We start from the raw sequence: 18,887 nt of genomic DNA on the forward strand, positions 1-18,887 counted from the left end.
AGGCGCTTCAGGCGGAACTTGAGAATAGCTTCTTAAAAATGGGAAAAAACGTAAACTGCTCCCTTAAAGTCCGAAAGGGAAAAAAACGTAAACTGCTCCTTTAAAGTCCGAAAGGGAAAAAACGTAAACTGATCCTTTAAAGTCCGAAAGGGAAAAAAAACACAAACTGCTCCTTTAAAGTCCGAAAGGGAAAAAAACACAAACTGCTCCTTTAAGGTAGAAGTCCAACCGAGTAATAAGATCCACAGTGAGAGAGGAGAAATTAGAATATCAAAAACTTGATCTCAACTAGAAAATCACGATGGGAAAATCCAATGGGGAAAACACAAAGAGAGTTCTTCTCCGAACAAGCTCTCAAGGAGAACTGACACAAGGGAATAATCAAACAAGCAAAAACACGGAGAATACTACAATCTGTACTCCACCGGGAGACACAGAAATGTCACAAAACTCGAGACGAAGAATTTACTCACGGGACTGTTCAGGACGAACTCGCGACGAGTTCTGGAAAGCAAACAAACTTATACTAGAGTGGTTAACGAGTAGGTAGGCTGCAGGTGTTTCAAACGCGCCCTTCCCCCGCTCTCATTGCTGGTTGCCAGGTTGGTCAACAGACCGAGCCCTAACAGCCTCATTGCGCTTCGAACTGCCCGTTCTGCCAGGCCGTTTGCTTGCGGGTATTGAGGACTGCTGGTGGCGTGGTGGAAACCCCAGGTTGTGGCAAACTAACGAAAAGTCTGACTGGAGAACTGGGTGCCACTGTCTGAAAAGACAGTGTCAGGGACGCCATGGACTGAGAAGTGCCACTTTAGCTTGTTGACCACACTTTGTGAAGATAGGTTTTTAAGTGGATCGATTTCAAACCACCCTGAGTACGAGTCGACCAAGACCAGGTAGTGGTGACTGTTCCACTTGAAGATGTCTGTGGCGACGGTGGACCAGGGCAGTTCTGGGATTGGGGTGGGTTGCAGTGGCTCTTTCTGTTGATGTCCTTTTAGACTGTTGCACACACTGCAGGCCTGGACCATGTTCTCAACATCCTTTGCCATGGATGGCCAGAATGCAACATCACGTGCTCTGCGTTTCGTTGCTTCGGCCCCAGGATGTCCTTTGTGTAGAATGGTCAGGTACTCAGACTGTAGTGTTTGGGGAATGACCACTCTTGTTCCTTTCATTACAATGTCATTGTCAATGGTGAGCTCATCCCGGAATGCAAAGAATGGTCTTGCAGCGGCTGCAATACTGCTTGCTCAGTCGGGCCATCCTTGCTTTATAGTGCGGCAGAGAGCTTGCATTGAAGAGTCTGCAGCTGTGTGTTCTCGCAGCTCCTTCAGGCGATTTGACAAGATGGGCTGGACTGCCATCACTTTGAAGTCGTTCTGTTCAGTTTGATGCTGTGATGTGCTTTTCCTTGGTGCATGAGACAGCGTGTTGGCCAAGTACATGAACTTCCCTTTCTTGTAGAAAAGCGTCAAGTTGAACTTGTGCAGCTTCAGCATCATGTGTTGCAGACGCGCTGGTGCAGTGTGGATTGGTTTGTTCAGGATTGTGATGAGGGGCTGATGGTCAGTTTTGACTGTGCATGGCTTGCCGTAGACATAGTCGTAGAACTTGAAACATGCAAACACCACCGCCAGCAGCTCCTTTTCTATCTGAGCATATCTTGTCTCAGTCTTCGTCAAGGTGCGCGAGGCATATGCTATGGGTTCGCCTCCCTGTAGGCAAGCTGCACCGAGGCCATACTGTGATGCATCACAGGTGAGTGTGACAGGCTTTCTCACGTTGTAGTATTTCAGCACCGGAGGGCTTGATATGTGGGCCTTCAGTCTGTTGAATGCATCTTCGTGTTCCTTTTCCCAACACCAGGCTACTTCACGTTGCAGCAGCTGGTGGAGTGGTGCAGACAGTTCGCTGGATTTAGGGATGAACTTTCCAAGATATGTTGTCATTCCTAAGAATCTCTGAAGAGCAGCCTTGTCTTCAGGTGGGGGTATCTCAGCGATTGCTTTTATCTTTGCAGGGTCAGCTTTGAGTCCCTGGTCTGTGAAGACGTGTCCCACGTAGCTCACCTGTTTGAGTCTGAACCTGCATTTTACCGGATTCAGTCTGAGCTTCACTTTCCGAGCCCTGTCCAGGACCTTTTTGAGGTTGGCATCATATTCCTCTACTCCGTTGCAACCCACGATGATGTCATCGACGATGATCGCACATGGATAGCCTGTGAAGACCTGCTCCATCGCCCGCTGGAAGACCTCTGATGCCGAACTGATTCCAAAGGGCATTCTCAGGAATCTGAACCTCCCCAGGGGTGTGGCAAATGTTGTTCGGATGGAGGATTCTGTGTCTAGTTTGATTTGCCAGAATGAGCACCGAAAACACAGCGGTGTCAGACATTTGTGTAGCCACCTCTTCGACTGTGTGCATAGGATGGTGAGGGCGCATTAAAGCTTCATTCAAGTCATGTGGATCGATGCATATGCGAATGTTGTCAGTGTCCTTCTTGTGTGTGGCAACCATTGCAGAAACCCATTCTGTGGGCTCTGTCATCGGTGTGATTACTCCCTATGTCACCATCCGATCCAGCTCTTTTTTGACTTTGTCCTTCATCGCTACGGGGATGCGCCTTGGTGGCCTCACGACAGGTGTGACATTTGGATCAACTTTCATTGTGTATGTTACTGGTAGTGAGCCAATCTCGTCGTTGAACAGGTCAACATATTCAGAGAATAGTTTGTGTGAAAATGTTGAATCCTCGTTGACGTCAACTTGATGTACGTTGTTGTTTAGAGGGATTAAGTCCATCTTTAGGCAGTCTGGTAGGCCAAGTAGTGGTTGGACATTGTTTTTCACCACATGGAACTGCAGTGTGTGTGTCTGTGTCCTCATTTTACAGTTTAGCAGCGCAGTGCCTTCTGTGTGGATCACGGTTCCACTGTATGCGACTAATTTGGCTGTCTGTGTCTTGTCGTTTTTCTCTACCTGTTTCACGAAGTTGTAAGTGTCTGAGGAGATGACATTACACTTGGCCCCAGTGTATACTTTTAGTTTCAATGGTTTGCCATTCACTGTGATGGAGCAATAGATCTCCTTTTTGTTCTTTATGTTCTCCAGGTTGATTGTGTTGATTTCTCTAGTGTCTAGTGATAGTCCATCTACATGAAATGAGCCATCGCTGCTGTCTGAGTCCTCTGCTGTGACCAGATGATTGACAGGTTTGTATGCACGAGCTTGTCTAGCGGACCTGTAGTACCTTTTGAAATTGTTATATTTGTTGCAGTTGTGGCACTGCTGCCCATATGCCGGACACTCCCTTGGTGGGTGATTTCCACCGCAATTTCTGCAGTTGGTGATCCCTGTTGTTGGAGTTTGTTCACTCTGAGACGTTAATCTGACTCCCTTCTGCTTTTTTCTAAAGGCTTTTGTATATTGGACAGCATCCATGCTGACTGGGGCATGCATTGGAGTGGTCAGAGTTTTGCTGTGTTGCTCAGCTAGTTCACTTATTTGACACATACGAATAGCCTTAGCTAGAGTTAGCTCACTTTCCTTGAGTAGTGCTTTTCTGACACTATCACTGGTAATGCCACACACTAAACGGTCTCTGATCAGCTCCTCCTGGAGAACTCCGAAATTACAGCTTTTAGATTTGATCCTGAGTGTACTCACATATGCTTCCACTGTTTCCCCAGGTTTCTGGTTTTGAAGGAATGCCTCTCCATGGTGAGGTTTGTCTAAGGGTTGCAAATTTCCCTGAATTTTCTTTTCAAACATTCCGGGTCTTCTCGTGTCTCTGCCCGCCTTATGACGACCCCATCTTCTGCTAGCACCGCTGGTAAATACGTGAATGAGCATTCACGTTCGATCGCCTCTGCTCCTGCTAAGTTTAGCAGTATGTATGCTTGCACTTTGGCGGGTTTGTCACTGTGCGCTGCGGCGATGAATATGTCGTATTCCTGCTCGAATATGCGCCAATTCTCTGCTACATTACCATCTGGTCGCCGAAATCCGTCTGCCATTGTCGTCCTTCTAGCGAGTTTTTTCTTCTTTCGTCTTTGAGTTCCTTGCGTGCAGAGGGAACGGCTACGTTAGTTAGCCAGTGCCGCTAACTAAACTCACTTTGCCGAACAAGGCGTCGGATCTGACTATGTACCTTTCGAGTCGGGAAAGTATCAGGTTTCACTTCTGACACCATGTAGAATGACTCGCATCGAGGCAGTGTTAGCGTTTAGGCTTGATGTTTATAATCATTGCAGGGGAACTCAGGTACAGTATACGGGCATGTAGCTGTGTGTATAATACGCCCATTTCACGCCGCGGCCATCTTGGATTTAAAAAACCAAGCGGTGGGAATTTAGCCACGCCCCATTCTTACTTAATTGAAAACACTGCTGGAAGCAACATGTCGTACTGCTGTGTACCATCCTGCAACTCCTATCAAAGAAGGGAGAGATACATCTGTATATATATATATATATATATATATATATATATATATATATATTCACTAATCCTTCAATAGTGGATAGCTCTGTTCTGGCACATCATCTTGATAACAGGAAAATGTGTGGATTTATATTGCTTCCCACATGTATGACATATCCTCATGTGTCCAGTGAGGTTTGGGCGACTCTACCTGATCATGACTACGACGTGAAGCCCCTTTCTGTGGAAGACCAGCTTGACGCAGTAAAGAAATGCATCGCTTTCCTGGAGGACGAAAATAAAAAGCTGAAAAGTGAGCGTTTTGGTCTAGAACGCTTCCAGTGTGCGCCCAATCTGATCAGGTTTTACACTGGTTTTAAGGATTACCACACCCTCAAAGCACTCTTCCTAGCTTTACAGCCTACTGCAGAGTCCATGGTGCGATGGACTCAAATGCAAAGGAACAGCCATAACCTAGAACACATTTCTGTGTCTGGCTTCCATGCAGAGCATTTATCGCTGATTGATCAGTTTTTCCTGTTCTTGTGCCATGTGAGGCAGGGCTTTTTTGCTCTGGATTTATCTGTACGATTCAATGTGTCGCCGGCCACAGTCAGCAGGAACTGTACAACGTGGGCCAACTATTTGCTCTTTATGTTAGGGACCCTCCCAATATGGCCTAGTAGAGCAGCAGTAGACGAGCTAATGCCACCAGTATTCAGGGAATTCTACCCAAACACAAGAGTGATACTAGACTGCACAGAGATCCGCATCGAGACAGCTAGTTCGAAGGTTTTGAACACCATGACATACTCCCACTATAAAAGTAACACTACACTGAAATCCCGAATTGGGATCACTCCCTCAGGGTCAGTTAGCCTGGTAAGTAATCTATACACAGGATGTATTTCTGATAAGGAGATAACTAAGAGGTCAGGTGTTCTGGACCTCTTAGAGTCAGGTGATGAGGTCATGGCCGATAAGGGCTTCCTTATCAAAGACCTGTTCGATGAAATAGATGTAAAACTTGTCATCCCTGCATTTTTAGGCCCAAGTGGACAGTTTAGCTGTGATGAGCTCACAGACACACAGAGTATTGCTGGCTTGAGAATACACGTCGAACGGTCAATAAGACGCATAAAGCAGTACCACATTTTTGATGGAGTCATACCCCTTTCACTAAATGGAACAGTCAACCAACTGCGGACAGTGTGTGCTCTCCTAACAAATTTTCAGGGACAACTGTTTTAAACCTTTGTTAAATTCAGCTGACAAGAAAATAGTGCACACAAACCTTAGATAGATTGAAACATATTTAACTTCATTTCAGTACAGTCCCATTTTTTAGCCCACACCTTGAGATGAGCAATCACTATCTTAGTTTAGTAAACAATTGATGATTTGAGTTGGTAGCGAGTTCCAATTTATTGCTACAACGGAATGACAGTTGACTGAACATATTTTAGTTTAAAATGAACCAACAGTTTTGTTAAAGTTAAAGGACAAATAATGAAAATATTGTAGATGGGACAATCTAATGTATAAATATTGAATGTACAGTATAAAAATGAAATGTATCTTATTTTTTATTTTATTGTGATTAAACAGCTTCTTTGAATACAGCCCTGTGTGTGTGTCTCTCCTCACTGGCACAGGAGAGGCAGAAAGTACTCGAAAAAGAAAAGATCCAGCTTAGTTTTCATATTGTGGTAAATGACGGTAGGTGCTCGAGGTTTTGTAGTCCAAACCATGTTTGCTGCTGGCCCCAGCTGCATTGATTTCCGATTGAGTAAGGGGGCGTGGCTAAATTCCCACCACTTGTTTTTTTTCAAATCCAAGATGGCCGCGGCGTGAAATGGGCGTATGCCGCCACTAGGCTGCATGATCACGTGACTACTCTGTAAGTACGGAATGCAGGTCAGTACAAACATAACGCTACAAGGTTATCTACAAAATCCAAAAAAGAAAAAAACAGAGCAGAAAAAAACAATACAATCCAAAAAGACCAAAAATAATATCGTAGCACACCAAAGAGAAGCGAGCACAACAGAAGAGATATCTTCAAAAAACTGATCCTTTCAATACTAATGCAACTTGTTGTTTTTCCACGCAGGTCATAGTGGCAGTTCTACCAATGGACTACTAAAAACGACTAAGACTTGATATCACTGTCAAGCCGGGTGGTATTGCTTGCGTGTATCAAAACTGTCCTTGAGCAGAACTATTATTCCATACTATAATTGATAACATAACATGACCGTGAAGGATTTGCAACAAACAATAAGGAAGGCCAACATCTGGTGGCAAGAGGCGGTTATATACTGTCATTAGGTTCCCAAAAACTGGAATAAAAACAACACCAACACAATGACAAGTCCACTTAAAACTAAAATGAAAAAGTCAAACCAAAACACCGTGCCCTGTATCGACTGACATCAACAGCTCATTAAGGACTCGAACAAAGAGCCATCCACTCCCGTGATCCACGCATCGCCCAGAGCACTATACCAGTCAACAGTCGCGAGCTTTGCTATCACCACCATCTCTTATCTGATGGCTCCTGACAGGATGTGGACATGGGAGAATACCTCTGCTTGTAAAAGCAACAAGGGGACAGGGTAAACAGGGCAGGCCCTGTAGAGCTGTGTTCAAATAATGTGCTGATGACAGGAGAAAAGCTAACTGTATCGGCCTGCAAGTTTACATCCCGGAGATTATTATCGTGCGTGAAAAAGCAAAATGAAAAAGGCAGGTTTTTATGTCATTGATTTGAACAGGTGCCATACATCAGTTGATTTTCTTTTGGTTTGGGATTTTGCCACCCAAAAAACAAAACAAAAAAGAAAGAAAGACGTTCAGTGGATCAGTGCAAAGACGGCGCCTTGTGTTATTTCAGCCGGGACTGAATAATAGCAGGGGAGATAGCATCAGCTAAAACGGTATTAATCAGATCGACTGCTTCATGTGGCTCTTTGTTCTTGTCTTGTTGAGATCATTGGATTAACATTGACTCAGGTAGACCGACATTTATTTCTGCGTGTGATTTATGGATGGTTGGGTGTCGTGGCAGCCTAGGGCATCTGTAACACACAATACCACAGGTTTTGTTCTGCCTTGTGGGCTTTGCTGTGTGTCAAGATCTCTTTAAATTTATTTGCCGTCTTGTGTAAGTGTATACTATCAAATGATACAGGAGAACATTTATTATAGAGGCATATTTTTTCTCAACCATTCTCCCACTGTTTTACGTCCCCCCCCTTCAACATCCATCTTTTTTCCCTTCTGGTTTCTGACAGCCTCTTACTTTTCATTCTTTATTTCCCTCCCTTCTCTCTTTCAGTCTCCTTTCCTTCAATCCTTCCTCCTGCCCGTAATTTCACCATCCATCCCTTCTTCCTGGATTCCTCCCTCTTCTTTCTGTTCCTTTCATATCATCCATTTTAATGTCTTGCTCCTTTTGGGAATTCACAATCTTCTCATGTTGTATTCTGAGTTTTTTGTAACCCGCCCCCCCCCAACTCTGCTCTCATCTTCTCCATCTACTCCTCCCTGCTCCTCTCCTTCTTCTCTTCTCTACCTCCCTAATTGTGTCTCTATCAAGTACCAAGATGCTGACTCTTATGGCCTGATGAATAGCTCTGTCTTTAATTGTGGCTTTATTTTGGGAGCTGTGCGTGTGTGTGTGTGTGTGTGTGTGGGGGGGGGGGTTGGAGGGGCTCATCATTGGTACAACAGACAAATATATGTCCATCCCAGCCAATCAGAAAAAGCTGATGGAGTGGCGTCCGCCTCATTTGGTTGCTATAGGCAATGCCACATTGCAGAAGTGGCTTTATTTCAGTTGCTCCCCCTACCCTTCAGGGACTGCTCCAGGACACTTGGTTGCTATGGAAACTTCAAGATGAAGCCATCTTTGCCTTGCAGTGTACCTGAATGTTGTCCACTGCAACAAGAACTACTGAAGACGCTGTCTGATTTTGCACACACAACATCCCTAGTCAAAGTGTTCACTGCAGGTGATGTATCTCGTCAAAAAGTGTATCTGTGTGTGCGTGTGAGATGCAGGACAGATGACCAAATGTTAACTAAAAAGAAGGGGTGACAGATTGGAGACAGACAGCCCAGCATGCTAATAGTAAAAAAAAACAACAACTCTGAATTGCATTCGCATTCAAAACGCTTCACTACATCCTGACATGTCTGTCTCAGGGAGAGAGGACAGGACTGTGTGTGTGTGTGTGTGTGTGTGTGTGTGTGTGTGTGTGTGTGTGTGTGTGTGTGTGTGTGTGTGTGTGTGTGTGTGATACAGTTTGTGTTAGTCAATGTGCTGGCATTTCAGACAATCAGCCAGCAAGAAAGAAAAAAAGAAAGAAAGAAAGAAAGAACGAACGAACGAAAGAAAGAAAGAAAAAGAAAGAAGAAAGAGCTTCTCTACCTCTACTTGTGAGCACAAACAGCAACGGACAAGAGAAAAGATGGGAAACAAGCTTGGGGAGTGGAGGTCAGGTCGGAGGAGGAGAAGGGTAGGCTGATGGGGACCAGAGAGAGATGGGGGTGGCAGAGTGAAGCCAGTGACCTCTGTGAGAGAGCAGAGCAGAGCTGCTGCTATGGCTGGAGATGTCATCATTATACAAAGATAATACATCAAAGATAAATGCATCTTTAAAAACAAAACAAAAACAACATCAAGTACAACGGCCTGGCAATGAATGGCTATTTTGCAAACAATTTTCACATCCAATGTGGATGAGACCTCTGCAGAGTGTTTGAGAATTCAGAAAGAGACCAGCGCAAGCACATTTTACAACTCTAGTTGAAAATGGGGCCAACAAAGAGTGTTTGTACAGAGCACTATCACGTTACTGGCAGATACACCAGACGTTTTCCCTCCTTCGACATAACATTAATGACATAAAAATCAGGTCTCAGTCAAGGAGCATGAAGGGCTGGGCCACTAATAAGAACAGGGTGTCACCATACTACCTGAGGGTGAGAAAGAGAGGGGGGGGGGGGGGGAGACAGTCTTCTGATGCGTGTCTAACCACTGGGCCTGACGTGATTAATGCTCCTGCTGGTTCCACCTGACAGTCTGTGAGTCACAGCAGAAAGCAGGGATTGTGGAGCTTAGGAGTTGTGGAGCGACAACAAAAAGACCACAGTAGCGAGAGACAGAAAGCAAGTTAGAGAGACCTAAAGAGAAGAGGGGAAAAGACAGCATGAACTCACGTTCACAACCTGACGGACACCCACACACACTAATACATTACACCCTTTAAGCTGATTGATGGGGATCTTGTTGATTCATTTGAAGAACATCTGGCTGAATGCCATGCAGTAGCACACTGTGACCTGATCTGGCAAATCACAACCCTTTGACATTTAATGTGCCTCAATCAAAAAAAAAATAGCTCCCATGTCTAAATCAAGCAATAATACTGTGCTAATCTGCCATGATTAATGCGGTAACACTTCATCTTTGAAGCTCCACAAATCAAATATCAACACAGTCACATAGCCTTTCTGGCATCCCCAGCGTGATAAAAACCAATTTCTCCTCGCACACTCCAATCTACCTAAGGATAACTGTGACAATCTGTACTGAATATGAAAAAAGTAATGAACAGCAATGACCTCTGGTCTCTGCACACCACCCTTGGGTTGCTGCCACGCTACGTGATTGCACTTTTTCACACTAGGGAGTAAATGTGCTCATAAATTGAAAAGTTCCATAGGAAAGAGATTTTTGGAGCATGTTGTGTAGAAAGAACTAAAAATATCCAACCCCGCTTTGATTCTCTTGAATTCACATGTCCCACTCCCAGTTTTCAATGTGAATTAATTTTTATATGCATACATTACTAGAAGCGATCAAGTGCTCTGTGTCCAAAGGTGGGCAGACAATCGCACTTTTATGTTTCATTGGTGGGAGAACGAGGAATCCAGTCAGCCCACTGTGGCTCAGAGAGAGCAGAATCGGTCCAGTTCTTCACGGTCCTACGCTGGGCTTGCTATGTAAAATGGGACCAAAGGAAGAAACAAGAAATTCTTCTTGTTTGGGATTGCCAATGTGGGTAGAGGAAACTGCATACTGGCAATTTGTTTGGGTCATTCCAGTTATCCTACTCAACAACATCTCACCACTGTAGATAGTTTCTGCCAACAATGCCTCCATGGTCCTTAACAAACACTTGCAAGACCTCACAAATTCATGCAAGCGTCAAACCGGTCTTCCAATTACCACCTCCCACATACAGTAAGATCACATCGACTGGCACCATTTCTGCCAGCAAAAATTGGTGAGAGCTGGTGCAAGATGGGGAACAGTAAGTGTTCGTTTGTACTTGGTTTCTCGTTGGAAAAAAAGAACTAAGTTTACTCAGTGACAGTCACTGAATTACATTCTGATACCAGGGAAACAGCACGGCCCCACGCAAAAACCTAAACGCTAAATTTCGCCTGAGCCCTTCATTTCTGTTGACCGAGCCAGTTGTCACGTACTGACCTACCATGCACCTACCAGTCCTGCTATTGTTGTCTGGTAAGGCTACCAGTCACTCCTTATTGGACTCCCTACCTCTTAACTTTTTGTTGAATATAAAAGCACTATAAAGTCTAAAAGTTAAAAAGGCCAGGGGGAGTCCACACTTGGCCCTTCCTTCTCGTGCCTCCACAGTGGATTCTTTCATTGCAAACAAAGCTGTCTCAGATTAGGCAGGGATTAGAAAAGCACTGCCCATACAGAATGAGATGGATTGGGGGGTTGGTGTGTGTGAGAACCGAGACCCGGCTATGCTGAAAAGGTTTCAGACCAGATAGAGAAACCCACACAACCATCTACGGCTGACAAATAGACAATATAGAGGGACCGCCGCAGCCCACGGTCTCTAGTAAAAAGGAGCTACGAATGTGCTGACAGTGTTTTTCATTTCAAAATGTTTAGTATTCAGTGTTTTGCCCTATAATTATTCAGCCCCGTTTGGCCGCAGCAGGGATCCTGCAGCTGCTTCTGCAGGAAACTGAGGGATTATTACAACAACATTATTTCCTTCCAAATTTAAAACCGCAATATAATGCTAATTTGAAGAATCGGTGCTTTTATCAAAACTTGATGAGTACAATCATAATGTTAATTTCATGTCAATATTGAATAACCTTCAATCAATGCACAGCTGCTCGATATCACTCAGTACATATTAGCAATGTAAACCCTGTTTAAAATAGCATTGGACAAATTTACTTGAGTCGAGTACAAAAGTACACACATCTTCCATAAAGGTTGGTAAAAGTGAATAATGAGTAAATGAATAAACAGTGTTTGATCTCCCAACACCTGACCCAGGACCATTCATTTTCAGCCAACATGCACATTAAATCAGCTCTTAATTTGCCATTAACCTTGGCTCTATTAACACTCTAATTCTATTACCAGGAACACTGGGATTTGTTTTGATAGCTAAAGGCTTTTTCCTTTCAATTTCCCATCATTCACACCCAAACAAGGCTATCAGACAACTCTGACCTATCAAATACACAGCTATGAAATGTTCTGTGTGTGTCAGGAGAGCAGTGGTTTTCTGCTATTTATAGTGCGTCTCTCGCTGTACCTTTGCCCTGTAAACTAGGTCCTGTTGTCCATGTGTCATGGTGTGGTACTATATAAGCTGGTTAGTGGTCCTGTTATCCCTCTATCGTGTGTTTTAGCATGTACTGTGGTAATATGCATGTTTTGTAGAGATCCTGTTGTCCAGGCATCATGTGTGTCAGTATGTGTTGTGGTTCAGTGTGTCTTGTCACCAAAGCAATTTCCTGTGCATTTATCATAATTGTCTATCTAGGTAATTCTGTTTCTCTCCTACCTTGTTAGCCCAAGGGTCATGCAGCAACCCACTCTTTCCCAACAGGTAGTTAGCATCTTTGCTCCTCTACCATGCAGCTAAAACTAAGATGAAACAACAAGGGCACGTGCACAGTGTTGTTTAAAGTCGCTAACACTCTCATCCGGCAAGGATTTGGGTGCTATTTAAGAGGAAAGCTGAGAGATGTCATCCTCTTGTTGTAACCAAAAGTGCCCATGTTCACAGCTGGCTTCCTTCCTCACAGCTCTGATCCTCTCACTCTGGCCACAGCACACTCTACATCTGATGAAACCAACATGGGAAAAAAACCAAAAAACATCAGATTACAGTCGCCACCAACTGCTTTGCAAACTGGATTTAGCCACCCAACCTCTGGTGAACTCTGTGTCCTCGATGTACTATACATTCAACACTTACCCCTTTTCTTTCTCTTCGAACTGTTTATGGGTGTTTTCAATGGAGCATGCAGCCATATTTGTCAATGTTCTCCATCTAAGAATCAGTTGATGAGTGGGTAGCATTGGCCATTATGCCAGTGAATGGTACTATCCATCCATCCATCCATCCATCCATCCATCCATCCATACCCAAGCCGCTTATCCCAACTGGGGTCATGGAATGCTGGAGCCTATCCCAGCAGTCATTGGGTGGCAGGCAGGGAGACACCCTGTACAAGCCACCAGTCCAATACACACACACACACACACACACACACACACACACACACACACACACACACACACACACACACACACACACACACACACACACACACACACACACACACACACACACACACACACACACACACACACACCTAGGGACAATTTAGTATGGCCAATTCACCTGACCTGCATGTCTTTGAACTGTGACAGGAAGCCGGAGCACCCGGAGGAAATCCACGTAGACACGGGGAGCACATGCAAACTCCACACAGAGGACGAGCCGGGATGACCCCCAATGACTTCCCTGGGGCTCGAACCCAGGACCTTCTTGCTGTGAGGCGACCACGCTAACCACTGCGCCATCATGCCACCCTGAATGGTACCAACCATGTGAAACATGGGCTCCAGGGGTATGGATACCTTGGGTTAAACAGGCTAAAGTTCAATGAAATCAAATAACAAAGTATGACTTCTCAAAGAGGGAAAAATAAATGTATACCACCCTAACAAGAGCTGCCAATACGCCTCTCTGCAAGGCAATCAAACACCCTTTAGTAGGTGTTAATCTCCATTTATACAGCTTCCAATCTGTTAACAACAACAACATCAAATATGAGATTGACTGAGGTCAGATAAAATTGAGGTTTTGTAGGGAAGCAAAGAAATATCAAACATACAAGATCCATGTTCCTGGAACTATTCTGCTGAACTGACTTTAGCACGACTGACTTTAGCACAACACCCTTTATGTTTCACTCTGCTATCTGGTCCAGTATGCGTCAGATGTGAGGTCCTATCACGTGTCTTCCTGTGTTTTGAGTGTCATTCCTGTGTTGTGCAACTGTCTTGTAAAATCTTGGCACCAATTAAAGGGGTCAAATTCCTTGCAAAACCATTACTCTCTCACAGGATAGAAAGTGATTATATTTCGGGAATTAATCCTATTCTGAGGAAGAAGAAAAAAAGCAATTTCCCCGTTTGTGTTGGCGGTTGTTTGCTCTGTGCTGATCTCTCGATGGTTTACCCACCTCTTTGTTTACCATCACACCGTTGCTATCCAAAAAAAACAAAAACAAAATGCAACGTCAAAGCACCCATGGATGTGACAGCTTCCTGCGAGTGCAGTCCCGTCCAGGTCTGCTGTGGTGACAGCCCTGACTCTCTGACTCTCTGTTACAGTAGGGCAAGCTCTGTGAGGATGACTTGGCAGGGACTTGGTTCTGGCTACGCATCATTCCCGTCAAATGTCCAACGACAGCAGTTTTCAGCGTTTAAGAAGAAAGGTGGACGTACAGAGACAAGCGAGATTAGATCCTTGAACAGATGCTTCTGTTCATCCTTCACACTCTCTCCTGTTGTCAAGTTCCCCTTCTTGACTCAAGGCCTGATGTTTGTGAAAAATATGCAAGGATGGGGTTTTTAGCAGTGCATACATTTGTGCTTGTGTGTGTGTGTGTGTGTGTTTGTTTGTGTGTATAACAGTATATTTGTGTCTGTCTGTACTGCACATATGAACCATGAACCTGTGTGTGTGTGTGTGTGTGTGTGTGTGTGTGTGTGTGTGTGTGTGTGTGTGTGTGTGTGTGTGTGTGTGTGTGTGTGTGTGTGTATAACAGTATATCTGTGTCTGTCTGTACTGCACATATGAACCATGAACCTGTGTGTGTGAGAGGTGTGTGTGTGTGTACATACACACAGGGTGTTGTGATGCGTCTAGTGCAGCAGTGTGTAGTTGGAGGGAAGGTGCATGTGTTCTTCCAACCCGCTTGTGTCCTTCCTGCCCTTAGCTTGCTGCTGCTGGCTAGCCTCTGTGGCGAATAGGGAAGCATGCTAGCGTGTAAGCCTTCCCTTGCCAGTACATAGCCTCTCCTTCACCAAGACTCCTGCCAGGCCTCCCCGTGGCCACACGTGGTAACTGGGGTCTTGCGGCACCAGGCTAACTTGGCAGGGGATCTCGGAGCAGCAGTGGGCCCCAGAGATATGGTGTGCAGGCCCACCCTGGTGGACATGCCCTGGCACCTATCAACCACTGCCCCGCTGCCTTGTGGGTGAGTCTGGGAAGACATAAGGCTAAGGGAGCTTACCCCAACAGAAAAGCAAGCTGTGGCGGTACGCTTTGAGGCGGTTTCCGAAAAACTGGATTTCCGGCAGCCCCCTGCAGTTGTGTGGAGGTGCCGGTCGTCTAGGGATCCCCCTTGCCATCGGAACCATCTCCTATACAATCAAGTCATGTGGCGTTGGGAGAGGCGCACCCCCCATGCCACTTTAAAAACCATCTCTGCGCAGGTATCTTCTGCTATCTGAGTCCTCAAAGGACCCACAAATAGAAGAAGATGGTCATCATCAGGCACGATGGACAACCAGCAAGCAAGCAAGCAAGTGTGTGTGTGAGAGAGAGAGAGAGAGAGAGAGAGAGAGAGAGAGAGAGAGAGAGAGAGAGAGAGAGAGAGAGAGAGAGAGAGAGAGAGAGGGAGAGAGTATACAGCACAGCCTGTCCTCCCCGCTTTCATCATGCCATCATATCCCTCCATCCAGCCAATATAACCTCCCAATTAGTTGCCTTTCACATTGTCCCAGAGAGAGAAATTATCTTTTACTAATTTAGCCCAAAGCATTTGAAGCAAGATGGCTGGTGAGGGACCTTAATAGACTTTAACACCCCCATCCCCATCCCAAAATTTTCATTTCCGACACATGCATTACTCATACCAACTCATCACCAGCACTTTGCTGTCCGAACTGAAGAATATTTGATTTGAATCAACTCGTGTGTGTGTGTGTGTGTGTGTGTGTGTGTGTGTGTGTGTGTGTGTGTGTGTGTGTGTGTGTGTGTGTGTGTGTGTGTGTGTGTGTGTGTGTGTGTGTTTTGAGGTGGAGATTGAGACTGGCATCAAAGCGGGGGTAGAGCAGATTGTCAGACAGCCTCTGCACATCTATACACTTGCATACACATATACACACACATGCACACATACACACACACACGCACACACACACACACACACACACACACACACACACACGAGCTTTAACAGCCCACTTGTGAGACAACACCCATACATATACTGTAACTGTAACACATGTGAGCATTTCCACAAAAAGGCCCCCTGCTCACATGATTCAGGGAGTTAAAGCATGTATCCGTGATGTCACAAGTTTGAATCAACCCCTAACAACATCTCTGCTCTTCTCTGCATCCTTTCTGTTGCACCCCATTGCAGTCTGTCTGGTTGATACTTAAAAAGCGCTCACAGTGACGCATGAATAATATACATTTTTAAATATTCCTGGCTAATGATCACATTGCAGATGTCCTTGCTCTTTTCAGATCCCCCTGAAATGGCGCCAATCAATTCCATTTATCAATAGGGCCAATATGTCAAGACACCCTCTCAGTAAAGTGGTGATTTGAGATGTCCATTAACCTCAACACAAAACTCAATCTGTACTTCCAGACCAACACGTGAACAACAACTACCTGATTAATTTCTGTTCTTTTTCCGCTCTTACCTCCTGCCTTCATGGCTGACTGGCCCTGCTGTCTTAGGCTGGATTAGCAGGTCAAACGACAGAGTCTGGCCAAGTACTTCCTCAAACAGCGAGCGAGCAGAGTTTCATTTGAATGTAAACACACAAGGGAGAATGAGCAGAGAGCTGGGTGGAGTCGGACCGTGTCTCTGTTGACAGGTGAGGGAAACATTAACTAGGCTGGCCTCAAGGGATCGTGGTACATTAACCAAATACCAGAGGTGGCAAAACCATGCCCAGAATGTAAAAAGTCCTAACCACGTATTTGCTCTACCCACGTGCTAAACCGGTTGACTCTAATCAACCCCACTCGTCAGTTAGGTAGGGGAGACTAGTTAATGAAATCAGCTGATTTAGTACATGGCTGGATCAAATGGGTCGGTTAGGACTTTTACTTTCTGGACAGGCTTTTGCCACCTCTGCACACAGAAGATATTACTGGGAAAACGTACCGCAGTTGATGTGTTCCTGCTATGGAGAGAGGCTGCTGTCTTTATTCATGTTTTTGATTGTAATGCAGTAATGCGCCATGAATTGCACCAGTCTCAAGCAGTTAGTACACTTCCTGAATAAACAGAGCAAGTTCCACGAGGTGTGTCAGTAAGGTTCAGACAGCAGTTATCATTGGTTGCCAGGAACATAACACCTTGTTGTAAGGGGTGGAAAATACCCTCCTAAAAAAAAAAAAAAAAGAAAACATAAATGGCTCAGTTTTTGCACTGTGGCGCTGTGCTTAGTTTTTTTCTTTTTTTATGATTGTCTCCTTCCCTATCTACTTTCAGCGCTTTACTTTCTTTTCAGTGAAGCGGCAGGTAAAAATGTCTTTAGTTCGAGACTCACTGCGCATTGAAAACACCTTGTCGCCACTGATAACCTCTGTACACCTGCCTTAGCTCATGAATTTCCTCGTCATACAGCTTCACACACGTCTGTTTTATCCACAGGTGCTTTAGTCCAGCACCCTACGTTTAAGTCTTTCAACTCGAAAGTACTGAAAAAGTAGGACAGCTGAAAGGATCACAGACTCCAGCGAGATGGTTTTTTGTCACGACATGATCGTTTGTGGGTACATCTTTGTTGCTGCATTACCAAAATAGTGCACAGATAGACTTAAATGATAGCTCAAACCCTCTTGTTGATTGAAAACGATGGCTCAGCCCAGTAGGGGGGTTCTTTCTCCTGGAGCGTTTTTGTGTGTAAGTGATTCCAAGGATCTTTGCTGTCATCTGCTTGAATAAAAGTGATGTCAACTAGGTATTCACAGGTGTGCACAGAGATAGGTTTACGAGGCCCCTTTTAATGCATCAGAGTAAAGGTGGTCTGAGGTCAAAGCATGCTGGTGAACTGATAAATATTTGCTCAGGAAACTGAATGTTTCAGGGAAACATTAAATCTCATACACAACAGCTGAAATTAAAACAAAAGAAGAAGTGATAGTGTGATTATGATTGTATAAGGCACCTTTGGGCGCTCTACACAAGCAATTTGATGCTTCTGCATCCTGAGCATGAGCAACATTGAATTAATGTAGCAAATAGTTGAATATTAATCAAGAAAAGGAGGTGAACAATGGGCCACAGGTGGAACATTCTGAGTGTGAGTCATGGGAGAATAGAGTAGGAGCAAGTAAGGAACCCAGCTTGTTTTGGAGCTCAAGGCTATTTCCTGGATACCAGGGCGCTCTCTCTCTCTCTCTCTCTCTCTCTCTCTCTCTCTCTCTCTCTCTCTCTCTCTCTCTCTCTCTCTCTCTCTCTCTCTCTCTCTCTCTCTCTCTCTCTCTCTCTCTCATTGCCCTTCTTCTCTTCCCTCTCTTTTTGTCCTGAGCTCAGCCAGCCGACCAATCTGAGAGGTCACTGGCTTGCCCAGTGGCTTCAGTGATGACTCACTGGCCAGTTAAACCCTCCAGAACACACCAGAACCGCTGCTACCGCTGCTGTAGTTGACTGCCCCATGCTAGGAAATGCATACTACACTCAAAATTAAGAAAAAGAATGATAAATGCTAAGCTTTTTCCCATATGTGCAATTTCACATGGCCACAGGCACGCCCACACACTCTTACAGATTACATATCCCTGACTTCTGATATGTTATCTGTTTAAAAATACCTTCTCGTTAGCCTTGGCCATGCCACGGATGGATTACATATAAAAGCCCATAGTGGTGATTCTGGTGAATCAGTATTCTGATGGTTGAGCTGCACCGGGTCTACAGAGCCTGTAGGCTGTTACAGTTTCCAACAGGCAAAAGGGGCAAAGATACACAGGGCTATTCTCCCCTCAGGGAATGAGGATTGATGGTGTTCATTTGGAATAGGTCACATCTGCAACAGTGTGATAAATGTAATGATGTCATCACCACTGTGTGTGTGTGTGGGGGGGGGGGTCATGGTGCTCTGGCAAAATCGGTGCCTTGGC

At 45.0% G+C, this 18,887-nt stretch overlaps 1 protein-coding gene across 8 annotated transcripts in view; it reads right to left on the reverse strand.

Annotated features, from left to right (window-relative positions):
* The window catches only part of plekha7a (pleckstrin homology domain containing, family A member 7a), a 230,886-nt gene that overhangs the window by 146,616 nt on the left and 65,383 nt on the right, over positions 1 to 18,887 (reverse strand). Inside the window, exon 1 of one of the 8 annotated variants that reach the window (XM_056281281.1) lies at positions 16,454 to 16,521. The exons of the other annotated variants lie outside the window; for them this stretch is intronic. The gene's annotated coding sequence lies outside the window, so the exon portion shown is untranslated. Of the gene's footprint in view, positions 1 to 16,453; positions 16,522 to 18,887 lie in introns of those variants that run through there. 8 annotated transcript variants of the gene reach the window in all.

This window comes from Lampris incognitus, chromosome 6 (genome assembly GCF_029633865.1).
Source record: "Lampris incognitus isolate fLamInc1 chromosome 6, fLamInc1.hap2, whole genome shotgun sequence".
NCBI classification, from domain to species: Eukaryota; Metazoa; Chordata; class Actinopteri; order Lampriformes; family Lampridae; genus Lampris; species Lampris incognitus.